This window comes from Lepus europaeus, chromosome X (assembly GCF_033115175.1).
Source record: "Lepus europaeus isolate LE1 chromosome X, mLepTim1.pri, whole genome shotgun sequence".
Lineage (NCBI taxonomy): Eukaryota > Metazoa > Chordata > Mammalia > Lagomorpha > Leporidae > Lepus > Lepus europaeus.
Window position 1 is genome coordinate 91,370,268 of NC_084850.1, and position 21,397 is coordinate 91,391,664.

At 38.1% G+C, this 21,397-nt stretch overlaps 1 pseudogene; it reads right to left on the reverse strand.

Moving 5' to 3' along the window:
- The window catches only part of LOC133752751 (cullin-1-like), a 42,315-nt pseudogene that overhangs the window by 168 nt on the left and 20,750 nt on the right, over nucleotides 1–21,397 (reverse strand).

The following is a 21,397-nucleotide window of genomic DNA, read 5'->3' on the forward strand; positions in this document are numbered from 1 at the left end:
ATGTGATTCCAATCTCTGTGTATTTTTGCTATTTCCAAATTATTGGCCTAAATATGTTTCAGTAAACATACATATTTGCAAAGATATAAGAGCATTTCTATGTTCCTTGTATTGCTGAGTATAGTACATACTTTAAACTTTGATGCATACCACCATATTTCATACTTTAAAAGTATTACTAGTCCCAGCCAAGGATTTATGAGAATATTTATTGCAAGTATATTCATGAGCATAGGATACTATCATTATTTTAGTTTATTTTCTGCCAACATCACAATATTGCTTTTTAAAATATTTATTTATTTATTTGAGAGGCAGAGTTGTAGACAGGGAGAGGGAGATAGAGAGATGTCTTCAATCTTCTGGTTCACTCCCCAAATAGCTGAAACTGCTGGAGCTGGACTGATCCGAAGACAGGAACTAGGAGCTTCCTCCAAGTCTCCCATGTGGGTACAGGGGCCCAAGCACTTATGCCATATCCCATTGCTTTCTCAGGCCATTAGTAGAGAGCTGAGCTGGAAGAGGAGCAGCTAGGACATGAACCATATGGGATGCTGGTGCCACAGGCAGAGGTTTAACCTATTATGCCACAGTGCCAGCCCCACAATATTGTTTAAATTAAGTTTCTATAATAATTTGTGAAAGGAAAGCTTTAATATGTTTATTGACCTATTTTCTTCTGTGAATTGCTTGTTCACATACTTTTTCTTATCTTTATATTTTTTATCCTTCTTATAGATATATGGTATTTTACATATGTTTCATAATTGGTATCTCAGTCTATGTCTTTTCATTTCCATTGGTGTCTTCTGGTACACAAAATCATTTAAATTGTTAAAAATATTGAGCATTTTAACAGAAACATAAAATTATACATATCTATGGGGTACCATGTGATGGTTTGATACATGTATACATAGTGCAGTGTCCAGTCATGGTAAACATATCTATCTCCTCCAAAATTTACCATTTCTCTATGGGGAAAATATTCCAAATCTTATCTTTTAGTTTTTTTTATAAAGAAATATACAGTGCATTAATATTATCCACAGCCATTCTATTGTGCAATAGAACTCCAGGATTACTTACTATCTAGCTGTAATTCAGTACGCACTAATCAACATTTCCCCATTTTGCCTTCCTTCCTCTCTCCCCATCCTATAGTAAACATCATTATACTTTTACCTTTCAAGAAATAACTGTTAAGGGCCAGCGCTGTGGCATAGCAGGTATAGCCACCGCCTGCTGTGTTGACATCCCACATGGGCGCCAGTTCAAGTCTTGGTTCCTCCACTTCTGATCCAGCTCTGTTATGGCCTGGAAAAACAGTAGAAAATGACCCAAGTTCTTGGGCCCTGGCACCTCCATGGAAGACCGCGTAAGAAGCTCTTGGCTCCTGTCTTCAGATCGGTCCATCTCCAACCATTGAAGCAATTTGGGGAGTGAAAAAGAGGATGGAAGACACCCCCCCCTCTCTGCCTCTGCCTCTCTGTAACTTTGCCTTTCAGATATATAAATAAACCTTTGAAAAAAAAGAGAAATAACCCTTAGTTTTAGAATCCACATATAAGTGGTTTAGATCTGTCCATTTTTATTTGTTTAGAAATCCTTTTATATTTTTCACATTAGAAAATGAAACACTATACAAAAGGTTTTTCATAGCAGATTACACATTGGCCCCATTTAGACTTGCTCTCAAGGTGCTGCCAAATATGGTATGTGCTGTCCAAGAAGGCAGTTGTTAACCAGGTAGCCAATATGTTGATTTAAGTGCAATAGCATGAAGGCTTCAATATGGAAGATTACATTTTCCTCTGTTCTAAAATTAGCTTAAATGGCATTGGTGTTCATATTTACAGACTTGAAATATAACAGTCCTGAGCATCTGAGACCAGCTGACTGGAATTTTGGTCTCAGTTTTTTTTTTTTTTTTCTTTTTTTTTTTTTTGACAGGCAAAGCCAGACAGTGTGAGAAAGAGACAGAGAGAAAGGTTTTCCTCTCCGTTGGTTCACCCCCCAAATGGCCGCTACAGAGGAAGCTCCTGTTTCCTGGCTTTGGATCGGTGCAGCTCCAGCCATTGTGGCCAATTGGAGAGTGAACCAGAGGATTGAAGACCTCTCTCTGCCTCTCCTGCTCTCTCTGTGTGACAAATGAGTGATAATTTCACCAAGTAACTGTTTCAGAACCCTTTCCAGAAGTGTCTCAGAACCCTCATCATTTTCATGATTCTCATGAGTGCTTGAACCAGTAATTTGCCACATTCCTCAATAATTTTTTGTGTAGTGTCTTGTTCCTGCTTCTGTTCACTTTTCATTTGCAAAATTATGCTAACCCTTAATTTCTGACTTTTATAATCATTATAATTATATTGAGGTATCTGGCTTCAATTCCACCTCATTAATATTTGCATTTTTATTTTCTATGACTAATCACTTCAACGTCAATAAGATCTGTAGGACTTGGGCCAAAACATCCATTCAGTTGAGTGCTGATACTGGTCAACTGTTGTACAGTACAGGCATCTTCCATGATGTACTGAAGCAGGATTGCCATCTGGAACACAGATGCCTACAAGTTTATGTTTTTGAAGCAATAGGTTACCAGTTCTCTTTTAGCCAGTTGATAAGATCATGTCAACTTTTTGCCACTGTGATGGCTGGCTTAGAAAGCTGTGGTTCACTGATAATTATGTTCTAACTTTAATGGCAAGACAAACATACAAGACTGCTAAGAGAATCATGATTCAGAACTCAGCGCTGACTACTCAAATCCAAAGGTAGGGGAATTCATCATGTGCTTTTTAAATTTAAATTTTAATTTTTTGGACAGGCAGAGTGGACAGTGAGAGAGACAGAGAGAAAGGTCTTCCTTTTCCGTTGGTTCACCCTCCAATGGCCGCCACGGCCGGCGTGCTGTGGCCGGAACACCACGTTGATCTGAAGCCAGGAGCCAGGTCTTCTCCTGGTCTCCCATGCGGGTGCAGGACCCAAGGACTTGGGCCATCCTCCACTGCACTCCCGGGCCACAGCAGAGAGCTGGCCTGGAAGAGGAGCAACCGGGACAGAATCCGGCACCCCCGACTGGGACTAGAACCCAGTGTGCCGGCGCTGCAGGCGGAGGATTAGCCTATTGAGCCACGGTGCTGGCAATTTTAATTTTAGTTTTTTTAAGATTTTATTTTATTTTGTTTTGACAGGTACAGTTACAGAGAGAGAGAGAGAGAATGGTCTTTCATCTGCTGGTTCACTCCCCAAAAGGCTAGAATGGCTGAAGCTGTGCTAATCCAAAGCCAAGAGCCAGGAAGGAACTTGTTCCAGGTCTCCCATGTGGGTGTGGGGTCCCAAGCACTTAGACCATCTTCTACTGCTTTCTGAGGTGATAGCAGAGATCTGGGTAGGAAGTGGAGCAGCCAGGACTCGAACCAGCACCTATATGGGATGCCAGCACAGCAGGCAGTGGCTTTAACCATTATGCCACAGTGCTGGTCCCTGCTTAATAAGTTTTTAATGGATTCAATGTGCTTTGTAGATACAATTCTTTTTTTAAAGTTTTGTTTGTGTATTTATTTATTTATTTGAATAGTGGAGTTACAGACAGAGAGAGGGAGAGACAGGGAGAAAGATCTTCCATCTTCTGGTTCACACCCCAAATGGCTGCAATGGCTGGAGCTGGGCCTATATCAAGCCAGGAGCCAGGAGTTTCTTCCAGGTCTCCCACGTGGATGCAGGGGTCCAAGCACTTGGGTCATCTTTACACTGCTTTCCCAGGCCATAAACAGAGAGCTGGATCAGAAGAAGAGCAATCAGGACACAAACTGGCATCCATATGGGATGCCAGGCACCACAGGTGGAGGCTTAGCCTACTATGCCACAGTGCCTGCCCCTGTGGATACAATTCTAAGAACATAATGATATTCTGTTGCCATCATATGCTTATTCAGTTTTTGCTTACAACAATGTATTGAAACATCTAGTGAAGTTTGAAGTGTATTCAAAACCACAAGGCTGCTTTCATTTGAGATCATGTTTGCTTTGGCATCAATACTTGCACTGTTGTGATGTGAGTTGCTTAGCCATCATCTTTACTTAGAACTTCTGAAACATGTCTTTGTCTTTTATGTACTTAAAGACAACCATCATTTAACTGTGTCCTCTTTGGGGTTCATGGAACTTTGCTTCAGCAAGGAATCACAGTATTGAGCCAGTAACTCAGGAGATTGACTTAGATGACTAAGCCATTTTGGTAACTGCATTGTGTCAAAGCGACTTCAAGTGCCGTCACAAAACTAGGGTCATTGTTGAATGCTGACCTTACTAGGGCATTATATTTTTTATGAACACTCTGCACTGTTTGTACATACATTTTGGGGATGTTCATAGAAGATTCTCCATACTTTTCAATTACTGCAAAACCTTTATATTATGAACGTGTACCTCCAGCAGTTTTTTTTTTTTTTCAATTCTCCTAGGCCATCCTAGATTCTATGGAGAAGATTATACATATGCCCCAAATCTTCATTCTTGTCAGCATCCAATACATTCTGAAATTCTATGCGGAAAATTTCCAAGTGTTTTTCAATGAGGACTTGCTGACATTTTTTGCTCTCTTTTGTCTATCATGAAGATAGACCTGTACTCTTCACTGTTCCTCAAGCAGATGGTTCTCTGCCTTCTGTGTATATTCAGTTCTTGGGTTCTGCCTCAAAAACTCAGTACTCTCTCTGGTATAAAGTCTCTCTGAGTTAGCCAAAAATTGAGATGCAAAGGATTCTTTAAACACTATTAATGCAGGGTCCTTTGCAAATGCATCATCTTCATTCAGCTTCGATTCCATATAAGACTGCACAATTCCATTAATTCATTTTGTGTTGATCATTCCACCATTTCTTTCTTTCTTAATCAATTTCAAAACAGCATTTGTTACCTACTTGTTCAATGTCTTGAACAGACAATCTCCCCATGTCAACAATTCTAGTAAATGTATTTCATATACTCATATTCTTTCTTTGTTACATTTGCAGTGAGCCCAACATCTATTGAGGTAGGCACAAATTCCATTCAACACTTTGCTTGAAAATCAATAATCTTCCCATTGTTGTCTCCATCCTTAAGAAGATTTGTCAAATAATTATTCAAAAGTTCCTTGTTTGAATAATTCTAAGGCAACAAATTGAGCTCCTCAAGGTATTTACTCTTTTTTTTTATTTAGAATGTGGGACTCCAGCCCATTGTGTTCAGCTGGACTGGTGTACACTGGTGTAATAGTGTAGAGTCCCATGTGTCTGGACTTTGACAAACTTTGTCTGGTATACAAGCTCTGAGGATTCAAGCTCTGAGGTTATCCCAGATATGATAAAGGCCAACCAATCTGCTTCAATGTGAGGATTCTGACTCCTGTTTGATGATACTGTGAGCAATATTCTGAAGTCATCCAGTGCAGTAGTTCTTATTTAAGATACAGCTAATTCTCCATTAGTTGAAAATACACAGTATCATTCAAAATTTATGCACGACTGCTCAGAAAGGGTGTACTTTAAATGTAAAGAATTAAGTCTCATTTTAGCCAAATTGTCACTGGTGTTTGTGATAGTCCTACAAGTCCAAATGCCACTATCCCTTATTTTAATATTTATTTTTTGCTTATTTGAAAGGGAGCGTTTCAGAGAAAGGGAGAGACAGACACACATACACACACAGAGAGAAAGAGAGAAAGAAGGAGAAGGAGAGGGAGAGGGGGAGAGAGAATCTTCCATCCTCTGGTGTACTTTCCAAATAGCCACAATAGCTGGGGCTGGGTCAGCCTGAAGCCAGGAGTCTGCAGCTTCTTCCAGGTCTCACATGTGGATGCAGGGGCCAAAGCCCTTGGGACATCTTCTGCTGCTTTCCCAGACACATTAGTAGGGACTGGATCAGAAGTAGCCAGGACACAAACCGGCGTCCTTATGGGATGACAGTGACATAGGCAGAGGCTTAATCTGCTACATCACAGTGCTAGCCCCTCATTATACATTTTTTTTTTGACAGGCAGAGTGGATAGTGAGAGAGAGAGACAGAGAGAAAGGTCTTCCTTTTGCCGTTGGTTCACCCTCCAATGGCCACCATGGCCAGCATATCATGCTGATCCGAAGCCAGGAGCCAGGTGCCTCTCCTGGTCTCCCATGCGGGTGCAGGGCCCAAGGACTTGGGCCATCCTCCACTGCACTCCCGGGCCACAGCAGAGAGCTGGCCTGGAAGAGGGGCAACCGGGACAGAATCTGCCGCCCCGACCGGGACTAGAACCTGGTGTGCCGGCGCTGCAGGCAGAGGATTAGCCCATTGAGCAGCAGCACCGGCTTCCCTTATTATACATTTTTACAATGGATTATTTGTTTTCTTTGCTATTGAGTCATTTTAATTCCTTAGATATTCTGACTATTAACCCTTTTTCAGATGAATAACTTGTAAATATTTTCTCCCATTCAGTAGATTGATTCTTCACTCTGTTGATTGTTTCCTTTGCTTTACAAAAGCTCTTTTGTTTAATGAAATCCCATTTGTATATTTTTGTCTTTGTTTCTTAGAATTCTGAAATCTGATTTAAAAAAAAAATTTCACTCATTGGAATGGCCTGAAGCATTTCCTCTATTATATCTCCTGTTAGTTTTGAAGTTTTAGAAATCACATGCAGGACTTTAATCTTTTTTGAGTTGATTTTTGTACCTGGTGAGAGATAGGGGTCTAATTTCATTCTTCTGTATTTTTTCAAATTTTCCTAACACTATTTATTGAAAAGACTTCCATTTCCCAATACATATTCTAAGCACCTTTGTTAAAGATAAGTTCTATGCATATGCATGGGTTCTCTTCCAGGGCATCCATTCTATTTCATTGGTCTGTACAACTGTTTCATTCAAGTAACATGCTGTTTTAATCACTGTGGCTTTACAATATATTTCAAAGTCAGGTGTTTTAATACCTCTTGCTTTGTTCTTTTAGCACAAGATTTCTTTGGCTATTCAGGGTCTTCTTTTAGGTACATGTAATTTTAATAGTATTTTACTAGTTTTATGAAAAATGTCATTGGTGTTTTGATAAAGATTGAATTAAACATGTAAACCCCTTTGGGTAGTATGAACATTTTAACAATATCAATTCATCCAATCCATGGACATGCTATGTTTCTCCTTTTCTCTGTGTCACTTTGCATTTTTTAAGTCAATGATTTGTACATATAATTGTAGTGATCCTTCACCTACTTGACTAAATTTATTCTGAAGTATTTTTGTGCTTTATGTAACTATAGGAAGTGCAATTATTTTGTTGGTTTATTTTTCAGGTAATTTACTATTATTGTATAACGAAGTTGCTGAATTCTGTACATTGACTTTTTATCCTGCAACTTTGCTGAATTTGTTTATTATTTCTAATAGCTTTTTGCTGGCATCTTTAGAGTTTTATATACGTACTATCTTGTCATCTGCAAATAATGGCTATTTGACTTTTTTTCAAATGTAGGTTCCCTTTGTTTCTCATGACTAACTGTTATGCTTAGGACTTTTAGGTCTATATTGAATTCAAGTGGTGAAATTGGCCATCTATGTCTTGTTCCAGATCTCAGAGAGAAAGCTTTTGGCTTTCCCCCACTCAGTACAGTGCTAGCTGTTCGTCAATATTATATATAATTTTGATTATGCTATGTTGGGGTATGTTTCTTCTATACCTAATTTGTTCAGAGTGGTTTTTTTTTTTTTTTTGGTCACAAAGGGATGTTGAATTTTATCAAATGCCTCTTTTAAATCTATTAGATGATCATATGCTTTTCGTTCTTCACTATGTTGATGTGGTTATCAAGTTTACTGATTTGTTTATGTTAAGCATCCTTACATCCATGAGATGAATCCCATTTGATTATAATGAATATTTTCAATGTAATCTTGGATTTGATTTGCTAGTATTTTGTGGAAGATTGTTATGGGTATCTTGGCCTACATCTTTGTTTGTTGTGTTATTGTCTTTTTTTTTGTACCAAGATAATGTGGCTTTACAGAATGGATTTAGAAGAATTTCCTCCTCCTACATTTTTTGAAATAATTTAAAGACTGGTGATAATTTTTCTTAAAATGTTTGGTAGAATTCAGCAGTGATCCATCCAGCCCTGGGTTTACTTTCATGGGAGACCTTTATTACTGATTTAATGTCACTATTTGTTATTGGTCTGCTTAAGTACTCTTTTTCTTCATTACTCAATTTTGGTAACATGCGTGCATCCAGGAACTTATCTATTTCTTTCAGATTATCATTTTTGCCATAAAACTGTTCATGGTAATTGCTAATCCTTTGTATTTTTATGATGTTAGTCTTAGTGTCTCCATTTTCATCTCTTATTTTACATATTTGAATTTTCTCTCCCTCCTGCCCACATTCCCATTCTCCCTCCTTCTTCTTTTATTATTTTTTTCTTTTAATTTTTATGATGGCATATACTTGTTTTGCATTCTTATTGTGGCTGTTTCTTTTTCTCTCTGTTATGATCTTCACTTTTGGTTTAATGATTTTCTATAGTAGTATACTTTGTTTTGTCATATTTGATCATTTTTATTTTAAAATTCTTTGAGGTGACTTATTTTAAATTAATGTTATGTTCAAAGGCTTAATTCTTCAATAAAGAGACCTCAGCAATAAAAAATAAAGAAACCATATTTCAGCAGAAAAATAGACAAGGACTACAAACAATAATCAAATAAAGATGTTCAACTTCCATCGTATCTATAGTAGCATACTTTGAATCCTTACTTCTTATGTTTGATTAAGTCTCTGACAAATTCTTGCTTTGTAATTGTCATGAGGCCTATAAAAATTTTCTTTTGCTTATAACAAGCTACTTTGAAATAATAGCAACATATATTGTAAACAAAGGGAAAGAAACAGACAAAAACAGAGTTAAAAATAATAATGAAGAGCTCACTCTGTATTTAACTCTATTGCTTCCCACATTTTGAATTTTTTATGTTCCATTGTATCTCTTAACATTTAATATAGTTATAATTACTCTTAATTGTTTTGTTTTTACTCTTCATACTAAAGATATGAATAATCTATGCACCGTGTTCACAATATTTAAAGCACTCTGAATTTGCTTGGATAGTTACTCTTACCAGTGAGTTTTCTTCCTTCTGATATTTCATTGTTATTGGTTAATATCTCTTGCATCCAGCTTGAAGAACACTTTTTAGCATTTGTTATGAGAAGAATATGATGATGTTAAATTTTCTCATTTTTTGTTTGTCAGGTAATGTCTTAATCTCTCCCTCAACTCTAAAGGGTAGATTTTCTGGAAGCAGTATACTTAAATGGCATTTTTTTTTTACTTCTGTATTATGACAGTCTCATCTCACTCACTCAGGTCAAGAAATAGAGCACTAGAACAAATTTCCATTCTTTGGGTCAAGAAACTCTTCCTTATGAAGATAGATTGGAGAAGATGCAAAATGATATCTACATAACATAATATGATCAGATATAAGAAAAACATGAGGAGCATCTATATGTACTACCATGGGTGTCATTTGTAAGATATATTGTTAAGTAAGCAAATGAAGGTGCAAAAAAGTTCATCTGATATGCCCTTGTTTATCTAAGGAAAGGGAGAATATGAATATAAATATACATATAATATATAGTCTTATAGTTTAAAAGTTGATAATAGGGAGAAAGTCCATAACATTCTTTAAAAGATTGGCAATAGATGGAGAGAAAATATAGAATGGCATGAACAGGTACTGAAGCTATAATTATGTGGATTTGAATTTGTATTATATAAAAATTCGACACAATCACAATGTGAAATTAAATTCAATAAACTTTTATTTTCCAAAAAGATTTATTTGTTTGTAAGTCTGAGTTACAGAGAGAGGGAGATAACACAGAGGGAGAGCTTCCATCTGCTGGTTCATTCCCCAAATGGCCACAATGACTGGGGCTGGGTCAGGCCAAAGCCAGGATCCTGGAACTCCATCCGGTTCTTCCATGAGAGTACACGTGCCCAAGCACCTGGACCATCTTCTGCTGCCCTCCCAGGTGCACTACAGGGAGCTGGCTTGGGAGCAGAGCAGCCAAGACTGGAACCAGGCAACCATAGGGATGCCGGCATCACAGACAGTGGCTTAACTTGCTATGTCACAATGCTGGTCCTTCAAGAAACAATTTTAAATACTATGTTTAAAATAAAATAAACATATGTACCTAAATGTTTCTCCAGTGATAGCAAAACCCACAGAGCTAAACTATTTCAAGTGATTTTATCACAAAGTTATCTGACTTTAAATCCCTACTAAAATATACCCCCAAATCAAAAAGAATGGCAATAGTAGCAAATGATCTGAAACAACAGTTTCTCTGGTAGTAATAAGCATTGCTGGTACCCAAATTGTTGTTTGGAACTACCATTTTCCAATGACTGAAATAAGGCTCCTTGGAGAAATGGCTAATTCTATGTCTAGGATGAGAAATCTATAAAATGAACCTGCAACATCTTGTCATATAACATAGCAAGGCCATTGTCAATCACTACTAACTACAAAGTGAGCAAATCAAATATATGTAAATGTGGTAAACTAAAGGAATTAATGAAGCATTTAACCCACCTTTCCTAAATGAGTTGTACCATTAGGTAAGAAAATAGTAGAAGGAGGGTTTTATTTATAGAAGTACGCCACTTCATAAATGAAGAGGAAATTACGGGATTTGAATAAAACTATTTTGCCCTAATGAGTTAATGAATTTGGGCATTGAATATCAGTGCCTGCCAGCATAACAAAAGAGGGAAAGCCAAACATTACCTGCCTCTGATGGAAGGTACATACCACCAGAAAATCGGATCTGAATCTGATTGTGACTCTTAATGTAACTACCCATTTAGAAGAAATACAGAAGACAGAGGAGTATGTTAAACACACGATGAGAATGCCACAAGAAAGATCCAAGCTGTAAGAAATTTAAAAAAAAACTTCAAGAAATAAATTACAAGGAAGGGGAGAGGTGGAGGAAAAGGAGGAAGTGGAAGGAAAAGTAAGGGGAGGAGAAAGAGGAGGAACAGAATTGAGTCAAAGTCATCCTATAGATTAAGCAGGTGATAGGAGGAATTATCAAATCATTTACCCTGCCTGAAATGTCTTTCTTCTTTTCCTTTGCCTGACTAGAGTCTTATTAAGACTTACCTCCACTGTCAACTCCTTCAGGAAACTTTTCTTGAAAGCCCAGATGGAGTTAAAAGTACCCCCTCAATGACACCTTGGGTAGGGACTACATTTCCTCAGCATCTAACAGTGCTTGATGTATGTAGTCGATGCTTAGGAAGTGCTTTTTTTTCACATACTTGAATGCCAGTTCAACTATTTCACATCCACCTAAGTCATTTCGGCAATCTCTGATAAAATTAAAACCAAATGTACTTTACCAAATGTCTTCAATGTGGAAATTCTTCTTATAATAGCTTATTGAAAAATGACCTTTGCACAGTTATATGATGAAATGCTGTTCATAGTAGGAAATTATAAGAAACAACTTCAGTGTTCATAACAAGAGGATGGTTAATGTAGGTGATGGCAAATAAGAAGGTTGATGAATCACCTTTTATACTGTTAGGAGAGTCGAAAATGGCTGTGGGACTTGTGCCATACCATAATTCCTGACAGAAAGCAAGAGGGTGGTAAGAGAGAAGGGCAAAAGATGCACATCTCAAGCTATGTGTCTCCCTCTTAGAGAGCTTTCCCACAATTCTCACTCAACAATCTACTGCATACATCTCTTTGGCCATCCCTAGCTATAGGAGAGGCTGAGAAATATGTTCTTTTAGCCCGGCACATTGTTTCAGAGAATACTTGCACTGCTACTGAAGAATGAATGAATCCAAGTACTGAGTAAGCAGCCATTAGCCTCTGCTTATAAGATCTTTATTCATAAATTAGGATGTTACTTGTTTCATGAAGTCTTCAGTTCCCACATTCTTTTATCTAGTGCTCCTAATATGATGTAATTTTGCTTCACTTTTTTGGTAAGATTTATTTTACTTATTTGTAAGGTAGATTGAAACAGAGAAAAGAAAAGATAGAGAAAGAGCTTGGGCCGTCTTCTACTGACTTCCCAAGAGCATTAGCAGGGAGCTGGACTGGAAGTGGAACAACTGGGACTTGAACCAGTGATCTGATATGGGATGCTGTTGTCGCAGGAGACAGCTTAACCTACTGCTCCAAAATGCCGGCAACAATTTGTTTCACTTTATGATAGTAATGCATATATATATATATGAGGCAAGCCTCCACCCACCCACCCCCCCAACACACACCAACAGTCTTTAACAAAGTAATGGTGGAAAGAATAAGAATGTTGAAGCTAGAGATCTTGGAATTCAATTGTGGCCTTACAGCTCAGTAATAGACTACTTGTCCCCTGAAGATTGTTCTTTCATCTTTATAATATAATAGTAGCACCTACCTAAACTCAGGATGAAGATGAATGGACATGACATGTTTAAATATCTATTCTGCTATCCCTCTCTCTCTTCTTCCCTCTTTTTCTGCATTTGCCCTTCAACTACAGACACAATGTTCTCAATATTGGTATTTTCCTCAGAGCTTAGCCCCGTTGTGGATTTATAACATGCAGCCAACAAATATCTGAGGAAAGACTGAGTGAAGTTTGAGCCCAACTTTTTACTTTTACAATAGAGGAAATTCTTTTACTCCTTTCTAGTTTATACATGATGGGAGGCAAATGAGAGAACAGAACTCCCTACCACTATTGCCAAAACAATATAGCTGAAAATGGAAGAGCAAAATACTGTGCATGGTCTGCTTTCCTTTCTTTCTTGATTTTTAAAATGACCTAGTAAGACCAAATAGAGGAACTTATTGGTGAAAGATGGCAAGGTCTTAATACCTGGGCTGCTGGGAGGTGAGGAGATTTGCACTAAGGTTACATAGCATTGGCATTCAAATCCTGGCTTCTGACACAGAGTTTCCAGTTTTCCTACTCCATCAAACTTCTTGATAATTAAGTGCATTTGAATGTTTGAGGATTGCCCCAAATTGAATAGTTTTCAGTAAATCAAGTTGGCAAGCAGATTTTGATGAGATATTTTGGGAATTCTGCTTGAGCAAGGATTAGCTGAGAGGAGCTCACTCACTAACTTGGAAAGAATAACAGAGTTGGAAACTTTCCAGGTATTAATGACCTTTGGCCATGACCTTACTTGACTCTGACTGCCCTCCCTAGGCTCCAGCTTGACACCATTCAGACAGCTAGTACATCTGCTGGGGAAAGCAGGCCTGGTAGGCATCTCACACAGGTTCTTGTCCTGCCACTCAGAGCAGCTGAATGGGGACTATATTGGTCCAGGTACTCTGAAGAGGACCGGAGCAGGGGAAGGCTGGGGAAACAATGAGAGGATGCAGTACTGGTGGGGAGAGAGCCGACTTCATGTATGTCCCAGAGGATGGTGGAGCTGTGTCCTGCTTATCCTGCCCCATGTAGTGAAACAGTGGGAGAGGCCGGCGCTATGGCGTAGCAGGTAAAGCCATTACCTGCAGTGCCGGCATCCCATATGGGTGACGGTTTGTCGCGGCTGCTCCTCTCCTCTTCCCATCCAGCTTTCTGCTATGGCATGGGAAAGCAGTAGAAGATGGCCCAAGTCCTTGGGCCCCTGCACCCACATGGGAAGACCTGGAGGAAGCTCCTGGCTCCTGGCTTTGGATCAGCGCAGCTCCGGCTGTTGCAGCTAATTGGGTAGTGAACCAGCAAATGAAAGACCTCTCTCTCTCTCTCTCTCTCTCTCTCTCTCTCTCTCTCTCTCTCTCTCCATCTCCTTCTCTATGTAGCTCTTTCAAATAAATAAATAAATAAATAATTTTTTAAAGAAGAAACTGTGGGAAAGTATGACTGTTTATCCACTGATGAATAGCTTCGTAGTCTTTTGGGGGAAAGAATCTGATTGGTCTGCACACATTAGTTGAAGAGCCGTTTTCCTTCTGCTTGAGGTACTGGCCCTTAAAATTTTGTACAGTGGCAGGATTTAGTCAGAAAACATGGACTTAGTCCCATTTCTGCCACATTCTTGCACTGTGTTTTGGGTAAATCCCAGAACCTCTCTGTATCTGCCTTTCTCATTCTTTAAGGTAGAAAATATAGTACTTGCTGTATTGACCTCAGGGAGTTGTTGTGAGAATTAAACCATAGAATGGATGTGAAAGAACCTCATAGAGCACACATAAGGGTGATAAATGTCTCCGAAAAGCAAATGATAGATGAATATGAGAACAGAGAGACATAAGGATGGAGGAAAGCCATATGGCACACAGAACTGAATGATGCCACCTCCTCAAAGCTAGTGCTAGGAATATCAATTGGACCATTGAATGGAAAAGCTGTGCATCACTGACTTTAAAAATCTTACTGTATACCAACAAGAGGAATAAGATGCAGGGATTTAGGAGTGTGATTTATGTGATTCGAATTATGAAGAATGAGCAATGTTGTAGCAGTTGCTTTCATACTGATCTATTGGAGTGATAAAAATACCTATTGTGTCAGCAACCTCTTGACCATACACTAAGCCATAAGATAAGTCATAGGAAAATACAAACTGTTGTCCCTAGCACACCTCTTTATAGGAATGAAAATGATGTAGACACTGTAATATTACAACTATAGGAGTATAAATTCTAGACTTGTGCTTCCTTTGACAGTTCTGTTGTTAAGCTTAGTTTGTTAGTTTAGGGAAAGTCTTCACATGGCAAATTAAAGTGCCAGCTAAATATGGCTCTGTGGTAATTCATGTGAGCCCCTCACTGGCTCTCAATTAACAGTGGTCACTGAGAAGTCACAGGCTCCTCCTTAAACAGGCAAAGGAATAACCATGAGAACAGAAGTATAAGCAAACGTGGAATTGAAAATGCTGTTTATTGTACTTCCTTGGTGCTGAAGCGTATAGAAAGTGCAAACCATGTTCTCTGAGTGCTTCTGCAGAGAATTTGAGACATGAAGACTCACTCTTGGAATCACTAGGACTCTCCTTTCACCCTGGGTACCATTCAGCATGTTATTGAGTTTCTCTGCAAAGGTTTAAACTTGTTGGCTGCACAGAGTGTTGAAAAGTCAGTGAATAAGATTCAAACCAAAAGTAATTTCCAAATATTTTACTTGGAAATATATTCTTTAGTCTTGTCAAGTACTGGAGGAATCAAATACAAATTCACGAAATTCAAGGGTATATAGTAAATCTGGGAGCTTTCTAGGCTCCCACAGAGCCCATCCCAAAGTGAAACAGGCTCCTGAAAGACAAGAATCCCTAGGATCTGGACCTTTTAAATTTACCCTAAGCAAAAGAGACATGTTCATTCTTGCTTCTGAGTAATTCTATGAGAAACGGTGATTTGATCAGCCCTTGTCCTGACTGTTGATGAACAACTTAATACGTTATCCCTCTTTGTATTTTTTTGTCTGTTCTACTTAATACTATTGGTTTAATTCTGTAATCAATACACAGTTATTCTTAAGTGTTAAAACTTAACTGAAAAGTGATCCCTGTTACATATAAGAGTGGGAATAAGAGAGGGAAGAGATATACAATTTGGGACATGCTCAAGCTGACTTGCCCCAAACGGTAGGGTTAGAAACATACCAGGGGATTCCAATTCAATCCCATCAAGGTGGCAGGTAGCAATGTCATCTCACTAGTCCATTTGATCAATTTCTGTTCACAATTGATCATAATGATAGGACTAAGAATCAAAGGGACCACATAAACAAGACTAGTGTCTGAAAATACTAACAGATAGAACAAAACAGGGAGAGAACGATGCAACATGGGAAGCGGGATACACAGCAGACTCATAGAATGGCGGATGTCCTAAACAGCACTCTGGCCTCAGAATCAGCCCTTAAGGCATTTGGATCTGGCTGAAAAGCCCATGAGAGTATTTCAGGCATGGAAAGCCAAGACACTGTGGGAAAAAAAAACCTAAATGAAAGATCTCCACAAATGAGATCCCAGCTGAAAGAACAGGTCATCAAAGAAGGAGGTACCTTTCTCTGAAGGGAGGAGAGAACTTCCACTTGGACTATGAGCTTGTCTAAATATGATAAGAGTCGGTGAACTCAAAAGGCTTCCATAGCTTTGGCAACTCATGGCAAGAGCCTAGGGTGATTACTGATGCCATAAACAAGAGTGTCAATTTGTTAAGTCAACAACAGGAGTCACTGTGCACTTACTCCTCATGTAGGATCTCTGTCCTTAATGTGCTGTACATTGTGATTTAATGCTATAACTAGTACTCAAACAGTATTTTTCACTTTGTGTTTCTATGTGGGTGCAAACTGTTGAAATCTTTACTTAATATATACTAAACTGATCTTCTGTATATAAAGAGAATTGAAAATGAATCTTGATGTGAATGAAAGGGGAGAGGGAGAGGGAGAGGGGAGGGTTGTGGGTGGGAGGGAAGTTATGGGGGTAAAAGCCATTGTAACCCATAAGCTGTACTTTGGAAATTTATATTCATTAAATAAAAGTTAAAAAAAATTTACCCTAAGCAAAAGAGAGATGTTCATTCTTGCTTCTGAGTAATTCTGAATGGCAAAGTAATGACCAACACAGCTTGATGCACAGGCAAGGGAATTGGTCTGTGAGTTGGCCTAGCCACCTGGTGCCTGGGCAAGTCACTGCCCTCACTGAGCCTCTGCTGTCTGCCTTATGAGAATCAGATACAGTGTTTGTAAAGTTGCTGTGAAGCGAATGGGACCTGGCAAAAGGAGGTGTTTTGTAAGCTGGAAGTCACTAAAGGGAAATAAAGGATTGTTTCATCTAGTGGCACTCTTAGTTTTCTGCTTTAACTATATTGTTCAGATGACTATGTGAATTCTTAGATTGCTGCATCTGTTTGGTCTTGTAGGTCTTCTTTATCAGATGCTGACTTCAAAAAATTAATGTGTATCCCATGTGTGGGTTCTTTTCATGGAGTGACAAAACTTGTAAAGAGTCAGTTAGGATTACAGCTAAGCAGGGTGTGGAAGGCATGATTTCCTTTCCTGTACTCTCAGAAGAATTTTTCCAGATTGCCCAGCAAGTAAACCCAACGTTTCCACTGAAACCAAGGCCCTGTAACCAAGGCCCTGTAAGCATAAATCTGTTGGGAGTCTTCTGCTCCTAATCCCAGCATCCAAGGGCATCTGCATATGTAATCTGAAAATGGAACCTGGGACCCAGGAGAACACCACTGTTCCAACATAATTCTAGGGAGGATCCCTGCCAAGATGTCAATAAGAAGCAGAGGAACTTAGAAAGAGAACATGCCTATAATCATATTTTGAATTAGCTTTCTAATTCTTTACATTGTCTCACACTGTCAACCAAATTAACTCACACATGAATATGACATGTGATGGCAGCAAAGTCCAGGCTCTGTTCCTGCTGGCTCTTTTTTAAAACTATTTATTTATTTGCATGTATCTCATAAATATAACACTAGGAACGTAGTAATTCTTCCCACTGTATCTGGCCTCCCACCCCTCTTCCACTTCCCTCTCCTGTTCCCTGTCCTGCTTTTCAATAAGATCTATTTTCATTTAACTTTATATACAGAGGATTAACTAAGAGTTCAACACTTAGTCTGAGCAAGAAAAAAAAATAAATTAAAAAAAAAACTGTTCCTTATCAGTCCAGACAAGGGCTGTTCAGAGTTACTGCATTTCCAACGTGATTTCACTTTTTTTTTCTTTTTTTCCCTTCCTCTTTTCCCGTCCTTCCTCTCCCTTCTTTCTTTTTAGAAACTTAATTATCTTTAAAGAAGAACGGGAGAATTCTGTCTCTTGACCTTCCTGTTGCCCTGGGGGTGCCCCCAACAATTCCTCATTTGTTTGGCACCATCAGGTTGGACAAAGGCCACAGTCATCAGTTGTATTGTTGAAGACTAGGAGTTAGGACTTGCAAGAACAATAGGAGCAGGTGTGGATCCAGAACAGACTGATTTCTTTGAACCTTCTCACCAGTTTCTCTCAGGATCAGCCTGCTTAAGTGTACCTGGGCTGATTTCCATGCCTTCCTTTTCTTGTCTGAATCCATGATGATCTGAAATGTCAAAGAGGATAGTTAATAGCCCAACATGGTCATAATCCCTCCCTTACTGATCTCTTCCTATCCAACATCTTTAAAAGACAGTTCTTACTTTATAATTCCCTAATTTATACCTGTAGCCAGACTCCATATGAGTAAGTGAGCTTTTTGCTCAAGCTAAAAGTCTAAGTGTTACTCTTTCCCCTTTTTTGCTCTGATATCTGACATTCAGATAAAAACTTATCTTGTCAACTCTACATTCAATGTATTCTGCAATCCTACAATATCTCTTACCTCCGTTATTAACTTACCCAACCAAATTGCCATTATCTCTTGCTTGGTCTTATGAAAATGTGCCCATTCCCCCGCTGTATCTTTATCCAGAATATCTATATCTATCTATCTATCTATCTATCTATCTATCTATTTATCTATCTATCTATCATCACATATCTATCATATATCCACCCATCAAATCATTGAATCTATCCAATCTATCTCATTTTCTTTTTCACTTTGTCATTTTAATATAAAACTTTCTGATTCTTTGAACTCCTGAAAATGTTAGTGTACTTTGCTTTATGTACATGTGTGTTTTAAATTAGCTTTATTGCACATGGCATTATACTCTATATCTTATTGCATCTTGTTTCATGCTGATTTCACTCAACACTGTTTTAATATTGGTCCATGTAAATATGTATGTATGTATATATATATATACATATATATATATAATGTTAATTCTGTTGCATTCTACCTACCTTCCTTCAACTTAAGAGTATCCAGATTACTTCATATTCCTTGACACTGAAATATTAGGCTTTACACATGCCCTTCCACGGACTTGCATAATTTTCTTTTGGCATGTATACACAAGAGAGAATTATTGTATATACTGTGCTCCAGAATGTCCCCTACCTGTCCACACTTTCACCATAACTATAGTGAAAGGATTATTCCCTCTATTCACTTGTTTCCACCAGTCTTTGTTGTATGCTAGCTTTCTAACACTTGTCAGAATAATATGTGTTAACTGAAGTCTCATTTTTGTTTGAATTGACATTTTTCTTAATACTAAGTTTAAGCATGATTTCATGACTTGTTAACCTTTGATTCTTATCTTCTTCCTACTCATTTCTCCTCCTTTCTCATTTTTTCCTTCCTCCTCCCTTCATTTTCCTTGTTCTTATTTTTTCTCCTCACATCTCCCTTCTCCTCTTCCTCAGCTGCCTCCTCTTCCCAATTTTCTTTTTCTGGAATGCTCATACCATTTGTCCACTTTTCTGTTGAGGTTTATGTTTTGCTTCCCTTCATTCTGAAAGTGCTTTTGAATCCTTTAGGCATTTACTAATTAGTTGATTTTAGATCTAGCATATAACTTATTCAAATGTTTCATCTGTCAGTTATCTTTGTCTTTGGTGCTCATTATTTGAAACAATACCTTAATTTTTGGTATAAATGCAATTATTTTGCTTTTGACTTTATGATTAGTACTTTTGAAATATAAGGATATCTTCTGCTGTTCCTAAATGTAAAATAGTCGCTAATTTTTCTATAACTTTTATGGGTTTTCCTTTTACATTTAGATATGTAACCCAATTATTATCTGCTTTGTGTATGGAGTATTGAGTATGGCTCCAGTTTTATTTTCTCTACATAGTGAGATAATTTTCCCAACCATGTCTACTGATAAATCCATCTTTTACTAGGAACTTGTGATGCCATCTCTATCATATATTAACTTCCCATATATTGATGGTTCTTTGTATGCATTCTCTTCTTTGTTTGTCTCTTCTTTTAATGCCATACTCTGTTTTACAAGTATGCCTTTGTATGGGCTAAATTTCCCACCTTACTCTTTTTAAAGGGCTGTATTAGCATCAATAATCCATTATTCTTACATATTTTTATGATAAACTTGTTAAATATCAAAATAGAACCCAGTTGTAATTTTCTTCAGGCATGAAATAGAATTATAGATTAATTTGGAAGAGAACTGACATCTATGAAAGAATAATGTCATACCCCAAAGGTGTACATGTTCTAATTCTAGGAACTAGTAATTATGTTAGGATATGTGACAAGGAGGAATTAAGTATACTAATCAGCTGATCTTAAAATAGACAGATTATTCTGAAATATCCAGGTAGACCCAATATTATTATAATGCTCCTTTAATATAGAAGAGAAAAACAGTAGTGGAGGTCAAAGTGATGTGAATTGGAAACTTGACTCACTTTTGCAGGCTTTGAAGACTGAATAATTTGGTCTTGAAACCAAGGAATATAGATGGTCTCTAGAACTTGGAAAGGAAAGGGATTCTTCCCTAGAAATTGCTTACTTTATCCTAGTGAGATTAATTTCAGATTTTTTAACTATTGATTTGTAAGATAGTAAACATATTGTTTATTAATAAACATATATTGTAAGACAATTGTAAGATAATGAACATATATTGTTTAGTCCACTAACTGATAATTTTCTATAGCAGCAATAGAAAACTAAGAGAACATCTTCATGATATTAAAAGTAATTTCATCTAAGAGCATTCAACGTCTTTATCTGTGTAGATCATCTTTTGTGTTCTTCATTAGTCTTATCCACACAAGTCTTATATATTCTTGGTGAATGTCCTACATACTTTATAAATTTTTATTGCTATTATGAATGGTAAAAGAATACTTTTTACGTTTTGGGGGAAGAAAGGGCAGTGCTTATTGGGTAATATTGTATCTGTCAATTTCTATTTTTTTAAAAGACTATTTATTTGAAAGTCAGAGTTACACAGAAAGAGAAGGAGAGAGAGAGAGAGACAGAGAGAGAGAAAGTCTTCCATCCATTGGTTCACTCCCCGATTGGCCGTAATGGCCAGAGCTGCACCGATCAAAGCCAGGAGCCAGGAGCTTCTTCCAGGTCTCCCACCCGGGTGCAAGGGTCCAGGCATTTGGGCCATCCTCCACTGCTTTCCTAGGTGCATTAGCAGTGAGCTGGTTGGGAAGTGAAACAGCCAGGTCTCAAACTGGTGCCCATATGGGATGGTGGTGTGACAGGCAGCAGCCTAACCCACTGTGCAACAATGTTGATCCCTGTTTTATAGGTGACTCATACAATCAATTAGTATAACCATTTTACAGTTTTCACATAGAACATTTTCAGATTGAGGAAGTTCCTGTTTCTCGCTTTAAGAATTTCTATTGGCCAGCGCCATGGCTCAATAGGTAATCCTCTGCCTGTGGCGCCGGCACACTGGGTTCTAGTCCCAGTCGGGGGCGCCGAATTCTGTCCCGGTTGCTCCTCTTCCAGGCCAGC